Source organism: Rhinolophus sinicus, linkage group LG07 (genome assembly GCF_036562045.2).
Source record: "Rhinolophus sinicus isolate RSC01 linkage group LG07, ASM3656204v1, whole genome shotgun sequence".
Classification (NCBI taxonomy): Eukaryota; Metazoa; Chordata; class Mammalia; order Chiroptera; family Rhinolophidae; genus Rhinolophus; species Rhinolophus sinicus.
In genome coordinates, this window is record NC_133757.1 from 117,529,180 (window position 1) to 117,553,455 (window position 24,276).

Sequence of the window (24,276 nt, forward strand, 5' to 3'; positions counted from 1 at the left end):
TATTATTTATATCAACAACTCTTTTCTTGGCTTGCTATCGTATGTAGTTTACTTTCTTCATAGTTGTCTTTATACTTTATGCTCCTAACTGCCACACTGCCCTCCCCCACTTCCCTGAAAAACAACAACAACAGAACTACAACTTATCTAACAGACTCATTGAACTTATTGCCACCAGGCCTAACTTTCAACTCTACCACCTCTATCACCTTTTACTTAGAATAGAAAAAAGAATCACTTCTTATCCAAAGCTAATCCTTTCATTTGTTGTCTAAATTGGTTTTATCCTGCCCTTCCCAACCATACCTCCAATTGGACATCCAATCTAATTTATTGTCATTCCAGAGTAGCCCTGAAACTGTTCCAATTTTAAGTACCCCAGTGCAAACACCCATATCTTAACTCGACCATTTATGGTAGCTTCATGACTAGTCATCTGTCTCCAGTATATCTACTTTCCAATTGTTTCATGACATTGAACTCAAGTTATCTTTGAATAACACAAACTAATTAAATCTTTCTTCTTGAATAAAAATAATTCAAATACTTCATTATGCTTAACATAGAACTTCAAAACATTAACATGATCTGCAACATCCTATGTTGTCTGGCCTAGGATTATGTCGGTTTTATTCTTCCTCTTTTCATCTGTGCTCCACACATACTAAACTTTTTCTTGTGTTTCCTGGAACAAGCATGTTGTTGTTTTATTTAGAGATTTTTTGATATTTTGTTTCTATTTCAGCCTTCCCTCTTCAACTAAATGTTACTCATTCTCCAGATTTCACCTTACATGTTACCTTTTAGGAATCCTTTCTTAGAGTCTTGGACTGGTTAGGAGCTCCCATTATTTGCTCTCTTGTATCATGTTCTTCCCCATCAAGGCACCTGTCACAGGCGCAACATCTGTCTCCCCTACTTGACTGTGAATTGCCCAAGAAATCTTGTCTTTCCTTTTTACAGTTGTGTACTAGGCAACAATTTCAATGCTTAGGACATAGTGAATGAGCTCTTTACGTTTGTGAATAAAGTAAATAAATTACTAAACTTAATTTAAAAATTTTTATTTTGGTATCTGGTTGTATTTATTACCAGAAATATATTATCAGATAGTTTGGGAACATTGAACGTGGTTTGCAGCCACGGGCAAAAACAAATCAAGTACATGCATTTTTCTTAAAAGGCAAACCTACTTACTACAAAGGAATACACATGGTCTTGTAAGAAAACATCTATATGTAGGAGAAGTGAAAAAGAAAGTGTTTTTAGAATCATTGGCTTCTGGTTGAAGAGCTGTAGTCGAAGAGCTGTTACAGGGAACACCACCATGTAGAAAGAGGTCATCACATGATAGAGATGTTCAGCAATCCATTTGACATGTCTCAGATGCTTTAGTTATATCACCCTCCTCTTAAATGTCTGTTACAGGAGCAAGGTGTTCTAGAATACAAGACTATTCCTTAACTTTTGATGGTCAAAAGACTACTGACAAGTCAAATAAAACATGTGGAGGAGAAAAATTGCACAAAAAGGTAAGGTTACAATGGTAAGTTACAATTCAGAGGAGTTAGGGATGTTTCGTCTTCTGTCACTGAAAGAAAATTAATACTCCCACTTAATACAACACACACACACACACACACACACACACACACACACACACCCTGACCATGGCAGTTTAATTCCATAAAATCTTAAGTGAGTATAGGAATCAAAGCTTTTGAGTTATGAGTTTGGCACTCATGGTTTTCAAGCAAGTGTAGGAGCACATCCTTTTGAGTTATGAATTTGGCAGTCAGAATTTTCAAGTGGTATTTGGGGCAGCGACATGAAACAGGGAGGCAGTTTGATAGCTTAGAAAGATTGCTGTCTGGAATAGTTTTAGCTCTGCCATTTGCTTGCTTCGTGACATTGAACCATGTACTTTATCCTGTCTTGCTTTACATTTCCCATCTATAAAATGAGGGATAACCACAATTGCTTGTTACTAGTTTATTACAAAGGTCAAATTAACATGAAGTTGTATGTGCTAAAATAATGAATTATAAGCTGTTTAGCTCTGTTGGTTACAACATCTATGGAGCTTCCTCCTCCCTCTTAAAGATCTGCTGAAGGCAACTCCTGTCAGATTCTGGCAATGAAGGGTAGAGAAACTTAACTTGGTTTATTGTTATACTTTGGGATCCCACATTTATGGTGACTATATCTCCACACGCCAGCCCATGGGGAACTTATCCTGCATTTGTTTTGTGATGTACTGCCTAAGCACCAGTCCCTGGGATTAGGGGATGTGCTCATGGCAAAAGTAACTTCAAAAGTAATTTAAATATTCTGGTTTTGCTTTCACTTGGAATTAGGCAGAAATTATTATTTTGTCATATCTTCAATTCACTTTTAGTGGATTTCAATAGAAGAGGCAACCCTAATACCTATCCCTTCCCTTCCCTTCCCTTCCCTTCCCTTCCCTTCCCTTCCCTTCCCTTCCCTTCCCTTCCCTTCCCTTCCCTTCCATTCTAACCACCATAATAGCAAAGCAACCTCCCAGTCATTTTCCTGGAAATAGAAAGCTCTGTGTATGTTTTAACTTCTATTTTGTATTCCCAAAGTAATAAAAGTACTTTGAGTGTTCTACATACCTCCTATTTTACAGTATAGGATATCTTTACAGTATAGGACAATCATTTCGATTGTCATTTAAATGGCGGATCATAACTTAAACATATTATACAATTATAACTTTTTAAGTAATTACATTAACCACTAAAATATGTTTTTATCTATTTAGAAAGAGTATTTTTCAAATTGAAGCATGGGTATCAAATTTTACTTGAAAGATGAGTGTATATGCCTTTTAGTTCCTATACAAAGTTCTTTGGCCAGATAATACTTCCTACGTCAGTTAACATATGATCTCTATCTGGAATGAATATCATGAGTTATGTAGGTGAAGGAGTAGGGAATTGCAGAGGGAACAGTAACTTTGAAGTCAAAGGGATATTTCAATAAACTGTTGTGATGAATTGGAAATAATTCCTTAAATGATCTAATCATAAATAGGTCTTCTTTTTTAAATTAAACATTAGAATGACACTAAAGTGTATTTTTTATGTATTCAACAAGTATTTGAATTGTTCCAGATACTGTTTTAGGTATCCAGAATATATGATGGATATGATTCCTGTTTGCATAAACTTTACATTCTATTGAGAGGATATAATAAGTAAGTTAACAAATATGTGACTTATTTTTATGTTGCAAAAGATCCTTAGAAGAAAATTAATCAGGGTATTTAAACAAAAACAGCTAGAGAAAGAGTCTAGTTTAAATTGGATAAATCTGTAATTTGTGAGCAAATTGGCAGAAAGGAGTTGATGAAGTGAATACCCTAAATCAAGTAGAAAGCCTTGAAGCTGGTTGCTGTATTAGCGGATTAGACAACCAGGAAGCTAGAATGCAGGCAGCTGGGGGAGAGAGTAAGGGGAGAGATGTTCAAGGTCCACCGCATGTAGTCCTTCGTAGACTATCTTAAGAAATTTAGTTTTGATTCCAATTGCAATGGATTGTTTCAAGCAGACAAGTGTCCAGATCTGACTTACGATTAAAAAAAAAATTTGATTGTAGAGGAGAACATGTGGAAACAGTGAGGCTACCCTTCGGACTGTTGCTAGACAGAAATGGTAATGGCTTAAAATGAACTTGTATCACTGGTCATCTTCTCAGTAGAAGAAAGACTAGGTTTGGGAAAAAAAAAAATCAAACAAAGAGAAGCCATAGGAATTAGGTACAGATTATATAGGAAGGAGTCAGTAAGATTAACTGATTGTTGGCTTGAATGATTGGATGAAATGCAGCACCATTCACTGTGATAGAGAAGGCACGAGGAGGGTTGCATTTATTTGAGAAGGTAGAGGAATAGAAATGATGGGATCGTATTGGAATTTGAACTTCCTATTGGACAACTAAGATATCCTTTTGTCATTTGGATATAGAGAAGCCACCTGACTTTATAGAAGAGCATGCATTTGTAATTAGACTATAATTTCAATCATGGCTTTGCCATGTACAAGTTGTGAAAACTTAAACAAATTAAATTACTTGATTCTCAACATTCTTTCGCATTAAATGAGATTATTAATACCAAAATACTGGTTGATTTAAAAATTATGGATTATATAGTACTTTCCCCTTAGCATTTAAAAGTTGTTTTTATCATGATCATTATCATATGTGGTCTGTACTGGGAGGACAAAAATATATCATTTAGGGAGATATTGGTATATATAATTTTTAATCTATGAATTTGATGAAATATAATGTAAATTCTAAGGGGGAAATTACATGACGGAAGGGAAGACAGACATCTAAGAGGGCAAGTGAATATGGTAGTGAAGTTGACGCTAAACGAGAGATCTCATGAAGGAGAAGTTGGGAAGTTAGAGACAAAAACTAGAGGATAAAGTGAGAAGAAAACAAGTCAGTTGTTGCAGATAATATAAAGAAAGGAATAGAAGAGTGTCAGTGAGATACAGTAATAATGCCAGTCATTATTATTCACCTTGTCGACAATTGTTTCACTAGGGACAAAAATTTTTAGGAGGAAGGATATCTTTGCCATTCAAAAAGGTAATATAAAAATTTAATAATATGACATATTTAGTTTAGCTTGTTATCTGTAGAAACAGAGTTGAAATAAATATTTTCTTAGGTGGGACACAAGATGATGTAAGTGGTATGAGGGTGAAAGGGTTTGGGTAGTGATTTGATGAAAGAGATGACAGTTGGAATAACTACCAAGTGTAATGATTTCTCCATAATCACATGCTAACAAGAGCAATAAAAATCCTTAAAGGATTATTGGAAAACATTTGCTTATGTTAAAAACAAAAACAAAAACAGAACAAAACAAAAACTAGCACTATATTCTTAAGTCATTAGCAATAAGAATATGGTATTAAAATCCATTAAAATTATAACATTAAAATTAAATGTCATTCAGTATCTTCTGTATACACTAAATTGTGGTTCACATATTTTTACCAAAAAGGATCTACTACAGAAAGACTATTTTTATACATTTCTGATCTAGAAGACATGCTGTTTTATTAATTGGTGTATAAGATATTGTTAAGTTAGATGATTATGTTCAATTAAGTGTAATTAATATAATTAATGTAGTTGCTGTTTTAGGTTCTTGAGTTAATAGTGCCATTAAAAGCTGTTTTTGTTGTGGTACTGATTGCTGTTATAATAGAACACCAAACTTTGAAATGACAGGAAAGCTAAAAGTTTGATTTTTTTTTATAGCAAGTGTGTGTGTTTGTGCATTTTATTTTGTCATTTAAATGACAGATCATAACTTAAACATATTATACAATGATAGCTGTTTAAGTAATTACATTAACCACTAAAATATGTTTTTATCTATTTAGAAAGAGTACTTTTCAAATTAAAGCATGGGTATCAAATTTTACTTGAAAGATGAATTGTATATGCCTTTTAGTTCCTATACAAATTTCTTTAACATGCCAAATATTTTAAATAAGTTGGTTTTCCCTTATTAAACACTTTAATACTTTATGTAAAAACAATTTCCACAATATCACCCATAAATAACAATGTATAATAAGTTTTTCATAATAATTGTAATTTGTTTTCCCATCTACTAGTTCTATAAGAGATAGTAATGAATATTTAAATACTGGTAAATGAAAATATTTCTTTTCGCTTTAAGCAATGCTGAAGAAAAGCACATGATCTACATTTCTTGGATTATTAATAATGTGAAGAACATAATTGCATAAAATGTTTTTAACATTAGTTAGAAATTTATCATTGATTCTTAGCTATAGCTGTATTATATTACATTGGAGAAATGTGAAAGAATTTTCATTACAAATTATTTTTATGTATAGTCCCATTTTATAATTCAACACGTATAATTTCATGTATTTTGTTTTCTGTCCTTTTAGTCATATAAACCTGCAGGCTGCTTTGCTTCTGTTATGAAAGTTCCTACTTATATATGTTTTGAAATAATATGATATAAATAGTTATTTAACTTTAAATATAATTTTACACCATTTTCCAGTAGTAAACATTTGCAGTTTTTTTCCCCAGTAATGCATTTCTTTGGTGTTTGAAATTTTAAGTGATATCTTAGCATCCGAATTCACAATTTATTTCCTGAAAAATGGAGATAGCTCTACTCTGTGTTGGGTATTTAGTACGAGTGTGAAGTTATAGTTTGTCAACCACGTATACCTTTATGTATTGGGAAGAAGATGCTGTCTCTGTTAGTTTTCTTTTAGCAAAAAGAGAATAAAATTAAATAGTGGTTGAGATATCTTATTTTAAAAGACTTTACCTTTTTTTTTTTTCTTTTCTTTTTTCCACTTTATTTTATTTTGCTTTAATTTTTTCCTGCTTTCTTTAGATCTGTTTGAAGTTTTCCTCCCCGTAATTAACTTTTCCTTGTAATAGTTTAAAATGTATGCTTTCTGTTTCTCTTCTTCCAGTTTAAATTAGTCATTAATATTTTTAACATGTGTATTTAACTTAAAATCGAAAGTCAGTTTTCCATGTGTCATGCAAAAAACAAAAACTCAAGAAATTTATAATTCTTACTTTCGCAACTTTGTATTATTGTCTAGGGATTTAGCTATATCATTTCTAATTTAAGGAGTTTAAAATTATGATACTTACACTAATTATGTTTAGGCATGCTCTATGTTTGTTTATATAACAAATCCTTAATTGTCCTCATTTTTGAAAGATAGCTCAGTATAGCTATGTTTCTCTGGTTTCCTCTGAGTATATTATGACATTTTCTTTTCACTTCCATTGTTGTTCTTAAGAAGTCAGTTATTTAATTATTTTCCCAATTGCAGAAATGTTTTTCTCCATTGGCTGTTGTATGACTTTACTCTTTACCATTAATGTTTAGCTGTGATTTAACACTTAAGTGATTAAGCTTAGATTTATTTTCATTTATTCTGCTTAAGGTTCTTAGACTTTCTGATTCTGGTCACTTTCATTAATTCACTCTATTATTATTATTTTTAATCTATTCCTAGAAAGTGACATAGACCTCAGATCTTCTAATTGTTTTCAATCTATCATGTTCTCTATTATGTATTTTCCATATATTTGTTTCTCTGTACTTCATTCTGTATACTTTCTTTACTTCCAGTTTCAATTTCATTAATTTTCTTTTAGCTTTATCTAATCTGATCTTTAATACCACCATTATTTAAAATTTTGTCTATGTATGTGGTTTTGTGCACTGTTTCTCAAATTTCCATTTGGCTGAATTTTAAAGCATCTAAACATGTATACAGTTTAAGGCTTTTAATTTATATTTCGTTTTTCTTATTTTAGTTCTTTGAACATAGAGCATGATTATTTCGCATTTTTAAAAAATATATTTAAGTATGAGTACTCGTGTGGTGGGTTCAGTTGTTTCAGTTGACTTTTGCTTTTGAAGCTTTTATGTTGTGTTTTGTAATTTTTTATTGTAAATATCATGATTATAATTTTATCTGTGGTGATTCTTGAGGATACATTTTTCTTGATCTTAATCAGTTTCCTGGGAGCACTGCAAGCCCATTCCTTGTATTGTACACTCAGACTTCAGTCTGTTGCTAAATCTTTGTTAAAGTGTCCATTATAACTCTAAAGGCTTATGTATTTGTTTATTTAACCTCACCAAATAACAAAGCAGGTTTAGAATTTTCTAGGTAGCCTGCTTTTCTTTGGTGCAATTTTATTTTTTTCTTAGACTCTTTCCTAGGTATTTATGAAATCCTAAAATGAACTTTGTGTGTGGTATTCTCCAACCTAGCTCCCTACCTTTCAGGAGTTTCTAATCCTTGTATGAAAGAGATCTAGTACCTGGGTCTGTCTATTCCTTGAGGGCATCTGGAAACTCCATTGATTAATAACATTTCTAGAACCACAATCCGTTATGTCCCCTGATTTCTGTTAATTTTCTTCAGATCTATCTATATGAAAGCATATTAAATGACTTTACCCAGCACTCTAAGTTTTGCATAAGCAGTGTTTCACATTTGGTATTATCTGAATAGTGTTGATGCTATAAAATTTTTAATGCCACTAGAATATATAATTTTAATGTCTCTTCTAATTCCCTACAACTTATGATACTTTCACATTTGTAACTTGTCATTAATACATAATTAATTGCTGATAGTATAAAATAAATACTTTAAAAATTCAAGTGTACAGAAATAGCAAAGCAAAGGCCAGTTCCTTACAGTCAGCCTAAATTATTAATGTGCGGATTCATTCACTATAGATGTTTGCTTCCCTCATCTTTACCCACTCTACCCATAAAAACAATTATGGTTTTTCCTTACTCTGAAAGAATGCCTTATAATTTTGGCTCTATGACACAAAATCATTCTCAAATACAGCAATAAGTCCTTAACTTTATATCTGAACTATAAACACGCAAATGATTATAATCTGTTGAGTCTTGATAATAACACTCATTGTTTACTTGGTTACTATGCACATTTATTTTCTGAAAAAATTACAATACGAAATATTTAAAGTTGCAGGCATTATGTGAACTTATAGTAAAGGCTACCAAAAAGTTAACGTATTAATTTAGATTCCAATTATTGATGCTTATATTAAACCCAATTAAATTATGCACAGTATTAATTATATCTTATGATGGACTTGTAATATTACATTTTATATATTGTCCAAACAATATCAATATTCATATATGGAGAAATTACATGTACAGCGAATCAAAATAGTGTGCATAATGTTAAGATCTCCATCCGTTGTTTTTTTCCACATCTCATTTTCTCTTTCTCTTTGTTTCTACTTTTTCTTTCTTTCTGCTTCCATCTCTCTTTTCTTGTCATTTTTTCTCTTTTTCTCTGTTGTTTTGTTAGTATCCTCACTTTTGCCTAATGCCTTGCCCATTGTTTTTTTATAAACTGCCAAGATTCATTTTTCACCTTTACAAATCACAGCAAAATACAGCTCAGCAAACTTCAAGATAACATCAAATTTTTAAATCATTTAATATTGTAAGTCTACCCATATCTCCAGAAAAAAAGAACATACTTCAACACTAACTTCTAAAACTCACTTTTCTTGAATTGAGGATATATCTTCCAAATGATTTTATTGTTTGTTTCATCTATTCAAACCCTGTACCAAGAGGCATCTTATATATTATTAGTGGTGAGATGATAATCTGAATGATTGTGTCCACCCAAAAATCAAATGTTGAAAACCCTTTGCCTGAAGTGATTATTTTGGGAGGTGGGATGTTGGGGAGGTGATTTGATCATGAGGGCAGAGCTCCCATGATTGAGATTAGCACTCTTATAAAAGATAAAAGAGATTCCACAGCGATCCCTAGTCACTTCCATCATGAGAGGACATAGTAAAACAAACAAACAAGCAAACAAACAAAAACACCATCTATGAACAGGAAAACGGGCTTTCACCAGACACTGAATCTGCTGGCAGTTTGATCTTGGCCCTCCCAGCCTCCAGAACTGTGAGAAATCAATTTTGGTTGTTTATAAGCAGTCCAATCTGTGGTATTTTGTCACTGCATCCTGAATGAAGTAAGACAGTTGAATATAGTTGTTGAATGCTTTAGCTAAGTTGTATTTTTATCTTCCTTATTGCAGGTACAAGTATTTGCCTATACTAATACAAACGCATGAAAGTAATTATTTACTCTAAACTAATATTTTAATAGCACCTTGTATTTATAGAACAATTTCATGTGTATTATTTTAACTTTGTATGGGAGATAGTGGAATTATCTGCATTTTATGGATAGGGAAGTTGACACTCAAAAAGGTTAAGTGATTTACCTAAAAAAAAAAAATAACAGGAACTTCCAAAGTTTATTGAGGCTGTAATTACTTAGAACAGTTCCTGGCCTGCTTCAGATTATTAATAAATGCTTTCTGCATGAATAAATAGTAAGGCAGAGGTGAGTCTGTATCAAGACCCCTTTGCTTGCTACCTATGGGATCTTACACAATTTCGTTGAGCATTCTGATCCTCAGTTTCATTGTCTGCAAATTGAAAATAATAGTGTCTTTTTAAAAGAATTGTTACAATCATTAGATAGAATGGCATATATGACACAGACACCAGTATGTCAGTTAATTCAGCTTTCTTCTTTTCATAGTTTTTGGTTTTCCCGGACATACAAGGTACGGCAATAAAGTTTGCGAACTTGTTGCACTGATATTGCTAACCTTTTTTGATATCAGAGGGATTATTCATTATGAATTTGTACCAACTGGACAAACAGTTAACCAAGTTGACAACAGTGGTACCTCGGTTTTCTAACATAATCTGTTCCAGAAGACCGAGTTCTGAAACGTTTGAAAACCGAGGCACAGTTTCCCCATAGAAAGTAATGCAAAATGGATTAATCCATTCCAGACCTTTGAAATCAACCTTTAAAACTGCAAATTTAGCATGAATTTTACTATCTAATGATACCATAGATCCATAAAATTTACAGTGTTCATAAACCAAAATGTTCGTCAATGGGGACGTTTGAAACCAAGCTACCACTGTATTTGGAAGTGCTGAAAAGGCTGCATGAAAAAGTGAGACAACCTGAACTTTTTGCCATCAATTCATGGCTCTTGCATCAGGACAATGCACCAGTTCACGTGGCACTGTCTGTAAGGAAGTTTCTAACCAGTAAACAAATAACAGTATTGGAACACCCTCCCTACTCACCAATGACTTCTTTCTTTACCTGAAGATAAAGGAAATATTGAAAGGAAGACATCTTGATGACATTCAGGACATCAAGAGTAATACGATGATAACTCTAATGACCATTCCAGAAAAAGAGTTCCAAAATTGCTTTGAAGGGTGGACTAGGTGCTGGAGTCGGTGCATAGCTTCCAAGGGGTGTACCAGTAGTACCTCAGTTGTCAAACGTCTCCATTGATGAACATTTCGGTTTATAAACGCTGTAAACCAAAGTAAATGCTTCGGTTTTCGAATATACCTCGGAAGTCGAACATGTCACACGGCTTCCGCTGAGTGCAAGATCCTGAGGCCTAGCTGTCAGCTGTTTTTGAACATTTCAGAACTTGAATGGTCTTCTGGAAAGGATTGCATTAGAAAACCGAGGTACCACTGTACTTGGAAGGGGACTGTAGTGATATTCAGCAATGAGGTATGTAGCACTTTTTATAGGATATGTTCGCAAACTTCATTGTCTGACTTCGTAAAGTAATCTGCAGAACTCTATTTTCTAGCCTTCATCAAAGCCAGTTATTTTATTTCTCTGTGACCTAACTTTTTTTTTTTTTATCTCTGCAAATTGTGTTACTTACTACCTTCAAAGTGAAAAGTATGGAACCCTTAGTAAAATGGGGCTACATTTACATTTATGCAGATTGTACATATTTATATTAATGTCCAATTCCATAAAATAGCTATGACAAACTAGTTTAAAACTTATTTTTTTGGTTAAATGTAAAAGCTAAAATTAATTTTAAAATATTGGCCTACTTAGTAACCACATGAAACATTTGCCCACTTAATATTCGTATTCTTAAACAGAACTGAAGATAGAATCCCATGAGAAAATAAACTTCAGAGGTATTTCCCCATCATAATACAACTGGAAGGATGTTGAGATCTCTCCACAAGATTTGTCCCTCTTCCACTGCCGTAGCGTCTACTGAAACATCTTGTTCTGGGAGGCACACATACCTGATGCAGACATACTTGACAGTTTATATAGAACGACCACTAAAAGAAACCTATTCTCTTGTTTGAGCCTGCCCATCATTCTTGATTTTGAGACATTCCTACATAATTATTTTTTTGTCTGCATATTTATACCACAGATTAAATATCAAAATCAGGCCCATCTTGAACAGTTGAAATTTCTTGTTGGATTTCTGAAACGTGATCTCCAGCTCACGTTGTGTAAAAAGTGTCTTCCTTCATCTCTCTCTGATAACTTGATTTCTGCACAGCTTTGCTTAGTCTGTGTAACCTGAACACATCCTTCCAACCATCCCTGGTTGGGTGTCTGGTGGCAGACTCAAAAATGTCTACATATGAAAAGTATGCATTAATTAACTTATTTTCATCAATCAATTCATGAATGGTACTGGCTAAATCCAGTCTTAACTCATGTATCCTCCAGCACTTCTTATCTATCTATCTGTCTGTCCGTCCGTCCGTCCGTCCATCCATATATATATATATATATATATATATATATATATATATATATACCCTTGCTCATGTTACTGAACTGTCTTTGGCTGAGAAAGGCATCCTTTAAATTTTTCTTTAATCCTATTATATGCCATATACAGGCTAGACATTGCAGCTATAAAGAAGACAATGTCTTTTTTCTTGAAAGTAGTAATGAATAACAACGTCTTGAAGTTTTTTATTTTCATTTTTTGGTTCCTTAAGTGTTTGGGTGTAAATAACACATGTTCATAACAAAGAAAGGTCATGCAACCTCTAGAAATTGACTAATAACTTGGATATTTACAATAGAAGGAATCATTTGCATGGAAAACCCAGGAACTCCAATGAATTGTACTTTTGGGAAGGTTATCATTCCATAAAGTGTTCATTCTCTTATGGCTGAATTAATCCTACAAGTCAGAGGGTTGGGAAAAGATAAAATTAATCCACATTACTGATAAAATAAGAGCTTAGCTTGCTTAATAATGAGACCCTGGAACACTTTAATGTTGTGGACTCACGTAACAAAATTTCAGAGGGCTGCTGTCATCCCCGAAATGCTTACGGCCTCAATAGATTAAAATCAAATGCAAGTATTACAAAATTGTACACATGAAACCTATGTAACGATACTAACCATTCTCACCCCACTAGACTTTATTTTTTTTAAAAAGAAAGTCACTATGTCTTAGAAATCAAACATCTTAACACTTTTTATGTCATTAATAAAACTGAGTCAACTACTTTTCTAATGGCACTCTTAGATTCCTCTTCAAAGTTAAAATAGGAAAACAAAACAATCTCTAGTTGCTAATAGTTCTAGAGAGATAGTAGGTATGGTGATGTGAAGTGGGATTTGTAAAAGTCATTATAAAATTCTAACTCACTGAATATGAGCCTACTCATTGTTTCAACTGTATGTATCCTTTGTCTTGTTTTTCGTGGAGCCGAGAAGGTTTTTCATTTTGGGAACTGAAACTTAGGCCTGTATTATGATATGCTCATCTTCAGAGAGTGGTATGCAGATGACTTATTTTCTAGTCCAGAGAAAAGGTGCTTATAGTCAATAATCATCTTTATGACTCACAAAACAGTTTGGGAGGTACATTTTTTCTCTTTTTATCTTTATCTTCTGCCTCTTACTATTTCTATACCTTCTGTACCTAAATGTCTTCCTATTAGACATTTTTTCTTAGATTTCTCAGTAACTCAAACCAGACATGTTAAATTGAACCAAACATATTTGCTTATTAGTTAGGTTTTATTGTGATGACAAACAAATCCATTTTCACATTGGATTATTATAACTAACATTTCTTCTTTACGTTGCATGAGGGCCATAGGGCAAATTGTGTCTCTACTAAGCTTGACTGGATTCCGCATGTCCCTAATCTCATGTCCCTTATTCTGAGACCACTATCTGGGCATTTTCATTACAGAGGGTAGAGGTGAAAGTCCCTGAGCCAGATTTCACAGTAATATTTAAAATTTACCTGCATAACATCATGGTAATTATGTCCATTCACATTTCCAAGACCCAAACTTGTCATTTGAATATTCGCAAAGTGGGTACAATTGGTTTTGTGTTCCTCCCCCAGAGCAATGATATAGCAATGAATAGGAATTCATGACCCTATTACAGAGAGAAAGAGTGAAGTGTGGAGCATTAATTCAATCTTCCACAATGTCTCCTACTTGATCCTTTCTCTAAATTGCCCATCTTGTTGATCATGCTTTTGATCACCCTGTAATAAAGTAGGTAATCCTCCTGAATTCCTATTTATTACTCACCAAATACAGTTCATTGACCACAAAGATAGTCCATGGTGCCATCTTTTCAAATATTCTCTACTATTTCTTTATCTGATTGTAGCCACCTAAGTTCTTGCCATTATGTCATTTATCATTTGAGTAATGACCACAATTTCCTCCATAAATTGACTGATTTAAGGTGTTCCTTAAATTCCTTTTCCCACTGAATAAAAAATGTTAGTTCAAAAAATGTATTATGGGATATCATTCATCAATTTAATACTTTTTTGTGATTCCAATGACTTCATGGATAAAGTCTTTAAGCCACAACGTAATGACCTATTGGGTCTTTTATGACATGGAGCTGACTTAGGGCTCCGGCCCAAGTTCCAATCTACTCTTCCATGAGACATTTCAGCTGGTTCAACATCAGTGTTTCTCAGATTGTACTTTTGCTTTGAAGTGTCCTTCTTTCCTTTGTTTACTCAGTTAATGCGTCCTCCTGTAAAGTGCCGATATAACACCATATCCAGGGATAATTTCAAGGCCACCAGCCATCACAACCACAGGCTGTGTTTGTAGTGGTCTCCTCTGTGGTCTCTTAGCACGCTGTACATACATACAAATGTGCTTATCACAAATGCATGCAACTATATGTGTCTCACACCAGACTATGCAGAGTAAAAGGACTTTTCATTATTCAATGAAATGAAAACTCAAATTTATTTGTTTTTTTGTACATAAATGATTACAAAGACTGTTTGACTTTATTTTTGATATCACTATTAGCATTTTCAAAACAGATGACCTTTTTATAGTATGACATTTATAACATTGTGCCAACTGATAATAAAATTTCAGTTTTTAATGGGTTGTCCCGCCCTATCATCTGGGAAGTAATTGGGCTATAACCAAACTTTCAGCTAAACTTACCTGAATTAGTCTCAGATACAGCTTCCTCCTATGGAATTCTTATAGTGACGCATCAAGTTATGCAAATATTAAATAAAACATTTTAATGAAAGAATGCTTATATTTTATGACTTAATCTGTAAGTTAGGTTACAGCTAAACAGGTAAAGTCATTCCCCTAAAATCCAAACATTGAAAAATAGAGAGCATGCTACTTTGAAGGGTGAGAAAAATTAACACTATTAAATAACAATTAATCTCATGTAATTACCAGTTATCACACTAGCCAATTTTGTTTTTTTTAATTGCTGCAGATATGTTCCAGAGTCTAATTTCTTTATATTAATTTGATTCAGACATTGTTTACTTTTGTTGAGATAGCAGTCTGCCGTGGTTCCTGAGTGTCCTTGTACACCAGCGGCGTATATCAAACCACAAGGCCTGTGTTCTGATAATACACAGTTCCAGTAGCTAGTCACGCAGACAGTTAAGTAGGTGGAGGACACCACATGTGACTGCTAGGCACCCCCTTGCTCCCCAGGGGAAAGGACTGCCTCATTTGCTGCTTGCTACAAAAAGTGCTGAGCCTTCAAACCTAGGCTTTTCTGAAGTGGCATCACCCACCTTGTGTAGGGCCCATTTTATCTTCCTGTGGGCCTTTGACTCAGAAACACTTGCATTTCCACACTGATGTTCCTGCATTGTGTTGTGTTGTGTTGTGTTGTGTTGTGTTGTGGGCAGTAATCTGTTTTGCTGGGTCCCTTCACTTTCAGCACTAGGCCTTTGTGGTATCCTGCCTACTTACTGTTTTTAGGCATCTTACTACTCTTTGCTGTCCTCTCAGGTTTGGGTTCTTCCTTCCATATTTCCTCTTTTCAGTTAATTCCTTTTCATATTCAAAAATAACCATTACCATAGTCCCAATAGCTCAATGTATGCTGTTTTCTCTAATTTAACAAATTAAAGCACTATATCTGATATAAAACAAATAATAATAATAAATGCTACATTACACAATAGTTGCAGCTGCTAATTTTCAAAGCCTTTTAAAATTGGATTTATGACATATGGACTGAGGTATTCAAAGGTGTCCCTTTTAAAAAACAGTTTTGGGTTCTTCATAATTTGAAGTTGTGCTTCATTACATCCTTAAATATCTATTCAATATACTCATTGATATGATTACTCCGATTTTTATTTATTTGAGCCAACATAATCACTCTAATGTACCTATGAAAGTTGGAACTCAAACAAGCATATACGTTTTTCTTAACATAAATTGAGTTTCTTTAGATATCAATTAATTCTATAAAAGCCTTTGTTTCCACTGTCATTTTTAATCTTGTATCACTGCTTCTTCCATATCTGTAAAGCAGCATGTCTCTAGGTGTACCACTCAAAGGTATTTTATAGTTAATTAAGGTTTTTGCTGCAAAACTTCTTAAAGTCGATCTGTTAGTACATTCATGGTAATTATTTTAAGTGGGAAACATAGTGTATTCTTGGTTTACCATGAAACATGTTTTCCCTTCCTCTAGCAGAAAAAGGTAGTAACACTCTACAAAGAATTATTCCAAAAGAATGGTGTGACATGCCTCCTTGGTGGTTCTCGTTGAAAGCATATTGTTGCAAATGACTTAAATTCTAGAATTCTGTAATTGTAGATTGGTGGAGGATGGATTTCTTAGATTGTGTAAATTTAACAACATATTTTTTTTACAGTATTTTTAACCATAACTTCTGAAATGATCAAATGAAAGATTGTTGAAATACTCTATAGACCTCAATATTAGCACTGACTTTCCTTACCAAATCGAAAACATGTCTTAGCTAAAATAAGTATAAATTTATTATTTTTGTTAATAATTTTAATGTGTTTATTAAAGCATTACACAAATGCTCAGTAAAAGATATTATCTCTGTCTGTAGCTGGGTAACAGATTGGGAGCTTTAGCAAGTGAAAAAAGTAACGAATAGAACCCTAGATTCAAGCAGGGTCTCTGATGAGAAAATGGAAACTGTAAATACCACACACCGTGCCACCTTTAAGAAAAATAATGCACATGTTTGGATTAACTACAGATAATTATGATATTAGAAAATTAAAAATAAATTGGTGGGAACTATAGAGTTAATAAATTCTCACATAACTTGTCAATTTGAACTTTTGTTGTTAATTATAACATTAAGCAAATAATAGGATAGATGATATCAAGCTGTAGCAATGATTATAAAAAGCACATGAATTGTTCATACATATTATTCCATTGAGGTTTATTCATTTTATTACCTGGATGCTTTTCTGCATTTTAACTTCTATTTTAGTGTTATTATAAGCCGATATAATAAGAAATATTTTAGTAGAGTTAAATTTCAGTAATGAAGCAATTTAGCAGATCTGGAGCCAAACTAAATCATTTTTAAACATGCCTTTTTAGGATCTATAGACATTTCTTGTTTACTTTTTCATCGTGAATACATGGCGTTTAGGGTATGTGAAGGAATGTGTGCTTCCAGAGGAAGGCAAGAGGCCCCCTCTACCTGGTAGCTACTGTTGCTTATTTTTATCCTAATCATGTATGTGTGATCTCCAGTGTTGGCAGGAGAAGGTGTTTCTGAAGGCCTTGAGCTTGGCAAATTAAATGAGCATTTTAAAGTGAGCAATATTTAAAATATTTTAAATGAGCACTTTTAAAAATGAAAACGTCTGTGGCACTGATTTGGGTTACACAAAACTAAATCTCAGTTTACATACCAGCTTGCTTCTTTAGGGTATTACTGTATATAATTATATGCCTTAAGGGATTTGATTTATTCTTTTATAAACCTATATCTGTGCAGAAAGTGTCTTGCTCTGCTTTTCCTATAAAGAGAAAGTATTATAAGCATATTAATTTTAAATTAAGCCGGATAACAAGATCTGTGTCTGAAAAATAGGATTCATAGTTTTTGGGAAAAATTACAAAGAAGGTTTTAATAAGAAAATATTACTTATCCTAAACAGAACTATGTTAGTAAAATGCTTAAACCATGTAATTTATAACACTTTGATAATATTAAAATGTGATGAATGAGGGAAACTTAATAATCTTTGGGATATTTAGAGGTTTTCTAATTAGATAAAACAAGCAATTAAATTCACTTATAAGGGCATCCTAGGAAGGATAAATTATTTTATTTTTGTAGATTTCATTGCACCATCCAAATTTGATTTTGCCAATTTTATTTTCCAATTAAGTTCAGAAATGACAAGAATGTTTTGCTGCTTATAAATGTCATTTATTCATTTTTTAATGTGGCAATAAATTATTAAGCATCTACTATTTCTGCTGTCCTATATTCAAAGCACTGGGTATATAAAAGGCAATAAAGCACAGCCCCGTCTGTCAAGTATTTTGGTATGAAAAAATTCAATTAGCTTCACTGTTAATTGCATTCTTTCTTTGCTGGGGAACTTGAAGTTTTGTGCCTCCAGTAATTATCTGTCTGTCTAGGAAGCCGGACTGTAGTCTTCAGATCTCTTTGTGGATGTTTGTGATTGTGTCTTGAGGAGTATTCAAACGTATTGTTAGATAAAGGAAAAGTATAAACACAGATTCAGTCAAGCTGAAAGCAGGATTAAATCACTATAATCTAGCGGAATACTTCATTCCTACAGATGAATTATAATATAATGAAAACAATGAACTTCTGTTATTTCCTGAAGCCATCTAAGACAGACCCTCATGAACAACCAGATAATTTGGGGAAAAATTTGACAGTTTATGTTATTTCAAGACAGTAGCACCTTATGGGCTTACCTGACAGTGTGTTTCATTTGCTCCAAGTTTTCTGACCTCAGATTTTTTTGTTTTTTTCTTTAGACTTCTCTAACAAATGATTTAAAGTTTAGCTCCTGACTACATTTTACTGTATAAGTCCAGCACACTAATGTATTGGATTGTTCACGTATGGTCTTCTTTTGTGACATCTAATTTTGAGCTGTTCTAAGATTTGCACTTGCTGTGTATAGAAGGGCAAATGGGGTTAGACAAAGGAAAAGAAAAGTTAGCAAAATGAGAAAAAAAAGAAAGTTTTTTCATGATACCACAGCACTAAAGGGTCAGTTCTATTTATAAAAGAGGATTAGTATTAGATCACTGAACATTTACAATTCGGATGACAAGAAGGTACTTTTAAGAGCTGATTTACTATTCTCGGGCTGGTGCTCATGCCAAATGAGCTAAAGTAACTTCACCAGCTGAGCTAGTAAAAGTACTTAATATACTCATCTAAGATCTCCACAAGAGTGGCTTTTTGGCTGCAACGACAGGGCCTGCAGCTGTCAGCTTTCTCCACTGTCACCAGCAGATATCCCTGCAGTCAATTAGAGTTACTACAGAGGATTTCAGACAGAGACACATGCATCTTTTTATCTTTTCGTTCTTGCGTAGGCAGCTGCCCAAAGGTCAGTAATCCATGACTGGAGGGAGGAAGGCTTGGCAGTGATGCGACTCCTGCATTGACTGAACAGCTATAATCATCTGTCCAAATGTCTTAGTGAGAACATCAGACCCATCTCTCAACACAGCAAATTGACTTGCCTTTTCAAAGCCATGTGATATATCTTGGTATATATAAACGTGTTGACCTCAGTCACAATGGCAGTTTTCCTGTCATTTGACAATAGTCATAAGAAAAATGGAGAAAGGAAATGAACGTGATAAATGTTATTTACACTGAAACTGTTTCCCAACATAGTAATAACAATAAGCATGATAGTCAGATTCTGCTTTTCAAAGTGTCCTTCAATAATGAAGAACATTTGGAAATAACCCTTTAAAGTACATATTGATAATCGTATAATCCCCTTTCAATTGAAATATTTTGGCAGGCATGCAATCTATTAAGTTTGGGTAATTCTTTTATTTGAAGCTATCTAGTTATTTATTAGAAGATTGTCAGAAATACATGGAAAGCAAAAATACCCTCCGTCCTGGGCAAGTGTAGGGGGCCAGACTACAAGCAAATCACTAAATCTTTTTAGTAGGCTTGTTTGAGTAGTTGTATGCGCTCTGCAATTCTGTAGCAAGGTTTGAAGCATTGTAGGATTGAGCAGATCCATAAATCTGTTGATATTTTAGAACTCAGGAGTAACACTGGGGGAGAAAGGACATGTACATATGAAATGGAAGAAGGCAAAAATGAGACCTGAGGGACTAGAATTGAAGGTGGTCTACAGTTCTCGTGATTTCTAAAATAAGTATATACATGGCATATGCATGTGTATGCATGCATGTGTATTTATATGTGAATGTATGCACATGCATCTGTATACGTGCTCATATAATTATATGTGAGTAAACAGTGGGGATCTAAAAAAATGATATGAAATTGATGTTAAGTGATATGAGTTAATGAAATTAATCTCCACATTAACTTTGAGCCAACCCTTAACTCATTTCTTGCCATGAGATGCTATACTGATTTTGGACAGTCTTCAGACAGTTTTATTCTAAGTTATATAGCTATATTTATACCATATCACAAGAAGAAAACCACATCCACAAAATTTGTAAAGTAAATTATTACTTAGGTTATGGGAAGCATGCTGTTACTTTTATGTCTGTACAATATTAAGGAAAATGGAGTCTTAGCACTAATGTTATAATTTGGCTCAACACTCCTCTCTTACTTGGATTTATAGAAATAATTTACACAGAGTTGATACGTAACTAATTCTAAGGAAGAAAGACAAAATTTAACATTTACCTTACTTATCTTGGTATGCTATTTGAAAACTCATTGGCTTGTTAGTCTGTATTAGGTTATCTTTTGTATATGCTTTACATGTATATTTCAGATTTTAGATGGCCTCCCATCCCATTTGGTCACAAGATGGTACAGGAACTCCAACCATTTGTTTGTCTTCATTGAATGAATACTCAAAGCAAACAGTGAGGGAGGTCTTCTTCTCACACCTCTCCTTTTCTTGTCAGAAAGAAAATGATTCCCCTTTCTGTCTCATCCCTCTCTATACAACTCCAGCTACAAAAGATGCTGAGGAGGGATCTGTTGGTTAAGGAGAAAAAGAAGGAAACATTTTTGCTGATTAGAGAAAAACAATGGCTGCCATACTCACCATAACAACAAAGGGCAGCTTTCTGAAATTTATAGAAATAAGAGTAAAATGAGAGCGACACTATTTGCACTCTGTGTATGCTGGTGATGCTGGAGATGAAGGAAGATCAGCTTTCAAACTTTTGTAGCTAGTGAAAGATTTAAAAATCACAGAATAAACAAGCATCCTTGATATAGAAAAGTAGTAGTAGTATATTTGATTACCTTGATGACAAAACTACATCGCTTTGACACCTCTTTAGAAAATACATGTCACAATTTTGAATAATTGATATTTGTGCAGTAAAATTTTAATCAATAACAAACAGTTGATACAGCTTGCTTTTCCATTGTATAATATTTAGTTTTGTACAGTTCTTGGAAAGAATAATGAATCTGTGAAATATGAATAAGTATAGATCCTGGGTAAAAAAAAAATTAAAAAATGAGATGCATTTTAAAATGGTCTGATTAAGTCTGGCACTGATTTATGACTAAGTAGACAAAAATATTATATGTTAAGAATGGGAAAAAAGGATTGTCCACTCCAAAGCTTTTTCCTTCCCAGGATTAGGGAAAATAGAATTGGGGCTGGTATTTGATGCTGAGACAAATCCATGATATTTCCTTTCTATTTTGATTTTTTCTATTTGACATACTAAGATAGCTAAAAAAGGGACTTGTTTGAGGAAAGATTGGAAATAAATCCCAGAGCTTTAAAAAAGGACATGTTACTTGAAAGATTTGCATTGAACTCTTGCCTGTGATAGCTCTGCGTAAACAAAGGTTCAATGAATGAAATAGTTTGGAAGAAAGTTACCATTCTACTCTAATTTGTTTCTAATAAATGCAAAAGAATTTTAGAAGAGTCAGAGTTCTCTGATAAGTATCACTCTCAAAATACAGTGCATGATTTTATATTGAGCTTAATCTTGAATATCGACATTGACTTCCCATAATATCCTAAATTTTTAAGGCATCCATTTTTCTCGTATAACCACATATTTCAATATTTGTTTTAAAGTTTGATTGTTTTCGGGAAGACTTGTCATCTAGCTGCTGATTTATTCACTGAATAAGGTGTTGAAGAAGTGCCCAACAAAACGTCATGTGCAAATAGGCCCATAACACATGCATTTCTGAGTGATGGTGTTGATGATGGCACCTTGCAACCAATCTACTCTATTGTCCTTTGTTTTGTTGGAAAATACTGTCTATAATAAATCACGGAAAGCATCTTATTCATTAGTATAAGTGAGATATCACATAACTCACTATAAGGTAGTCAGCATAGAATTTAAAGTATATAGATAAAATTAAGGTGAATAATACGTTCCACTGACTTAATAAAGAATTTTAAAAAGCACTTGATTATCTTAATGCAATGTAGGTGTATATTGCTTAATCTATGGAAATGGAAACACAAATAAAGTGTTCCAGAAAATGGTTTCTGTAAGTCTTATGAGGATACTAGGAATCTATTGAGATTCATTTTATTTATTTTTTCTTTTTTATATTATTTTTTCCAACACAAAAGAACAAACAAAATAATAACTTAGCCATATTTAAAAGCCATATTTAAAAGTCTTTTTATTGTTTAATAAATATTTGAGTACTGACTATACATTGGAATTATTTTAAGTACTGAATATATGCAGTTCACACCTATTTCTCCTGATGTCTTAGTCAAAGAAATTCTGTCCTTTTTAGTATACTGAATTCCATCATCTTCTATAATTCTGAACACCCTATCTTGCATTACTATGTGTTCTGTAGCATATTGTGTGATACAGAAACTGGACTGGGACTCTAAAGCAAGTATAGTTTTTAACAAAGGCCTTTTCAAATAAGTACTATAGCAGCATTTCAGTCAAAGTATATTATGTATGACTTGTAAGTTGTCTTCTCGTTTTGCGAAACTCCACCAATTAACATTTCTTGCAATGACATGGTTTTCTGTATTAGGATGCCAATGGAATTTGTTGTCATTACTGGGACAATTTTGAAAGTCAAAGCGAGTAAGGGACGCACACTAAGGATGCTTTCATAAACTAACTATCCTGGGCAAACCTGAACCTAGAATCACCCTCTATGTGTAAATAATAAAACAGAAGCCCAAATTGTTGAACTGCTAGGTCAGAGGAAGTAAAATATCAATAAAATTAGTATCCATGTTTTCTGAATTTCCAATTAACTAAATTTTAGTTGCCTCTCTTCCCTTTTAAAGAAATCATTTTTTGAACTTAAAGTAGTAAATTGTGAATTAGTTTCCGTAGTAAAACTTTGCCATTTAGTGATATGGGTAAATAAGTTGAAAAATACACATAATTATGGAAATTATAAAAATGCTTTGTCATTTGCTATCAGAAGTATTACAAGCTACAGTTTTTCAAAGAAAAGCTAAAAGTGGGATGATTAAAACAATCTGTTTCTTATCTAATTGGAAATAACATCTTTCCCCGAAAATAAGCCCTAGCTGGACAATCAGCTCTAATGCATCTTTTGGAGCAAAAATTTATACAAGACCCAGTGTTATAATATATAAGACCGGGTCTTATAGTAAAACAAGACCAGGTGTTATATTAATGTTTGCTCCAAAAGACGCATCAGAGCTGATTGTCCGGCTAGGTCTTATTTTCGGGGCAACATGGTACTTGTATAGCAGACTACTTTTGTTCTATTGGGTTTGTTTTTTTGCAACTAGAATGTTATAAAATTAAGAAGTATTAAAAAGCATACCGTATAAAACTCTGAAATATATTTTAAGTTTAACCGAAATTTATTTTGCATTATTAAGGTGGTATTAATTTGTTACGATCGATTGATATAGAAGAGCAGTATAGTGTTTTTCAGAAGGCTGTATATAATTTATTTCTGGTCAAAATGCTAGAAAGACATCCTAATGAAGTTTTTAATCTAAAAATGATACACTATAAAATATCTAAAGAAATGTTTCATTCAAATTAGTAAAGAATTATTGAGGCCCATAATTCTGGAGAGAAATATCAAATATTTGCTACTTAGTCACAACTATAAACAATATATAGTTCAAAGTCCATCAATTAACATATAGAAAAATTATAAAATACTAGATTATCCTAATGTTGATATTAGTGTTATGAACTAACTTTTCAAGATTGACATATTGACATTCTAACATTTTAAAAATTATGCATGTAGGGGATTTTAGGGATTAAAATATCAATAGATGCTATTAATTTAATAAATAAAACGTAAACAAAAGCACAATTTATTTTTTTAGGTTTAC

At 33.0% G+C, this 24,276-nt stretch overlaps 1 long non-coding RNA gene across 5 annotated transcripts in view; it reads left to right on the plus strand.

Annotated features, from left to right (window-relative positions):
- The window catches only part of LOC109456613 (uncharacterized), a 311,954-nt gene that overhangs the window by 60,660 nt on the left and 227,018 nt on the right, over window positions 1-24,276 (plus strand). For all 5 annotated transcript variants that reach the window (XR_012498217.1, XR_012498220.1, XR_012498221.1 and 2 more), the window contains one exon: window positions 1,429-1,532. This is a non-coding gene — a long non-coding RNA (uncharacterized LOC109456613). The remainder of the gene's footprint in view (window positions 1-1,428; window positions 1,533-24,276) is intronic.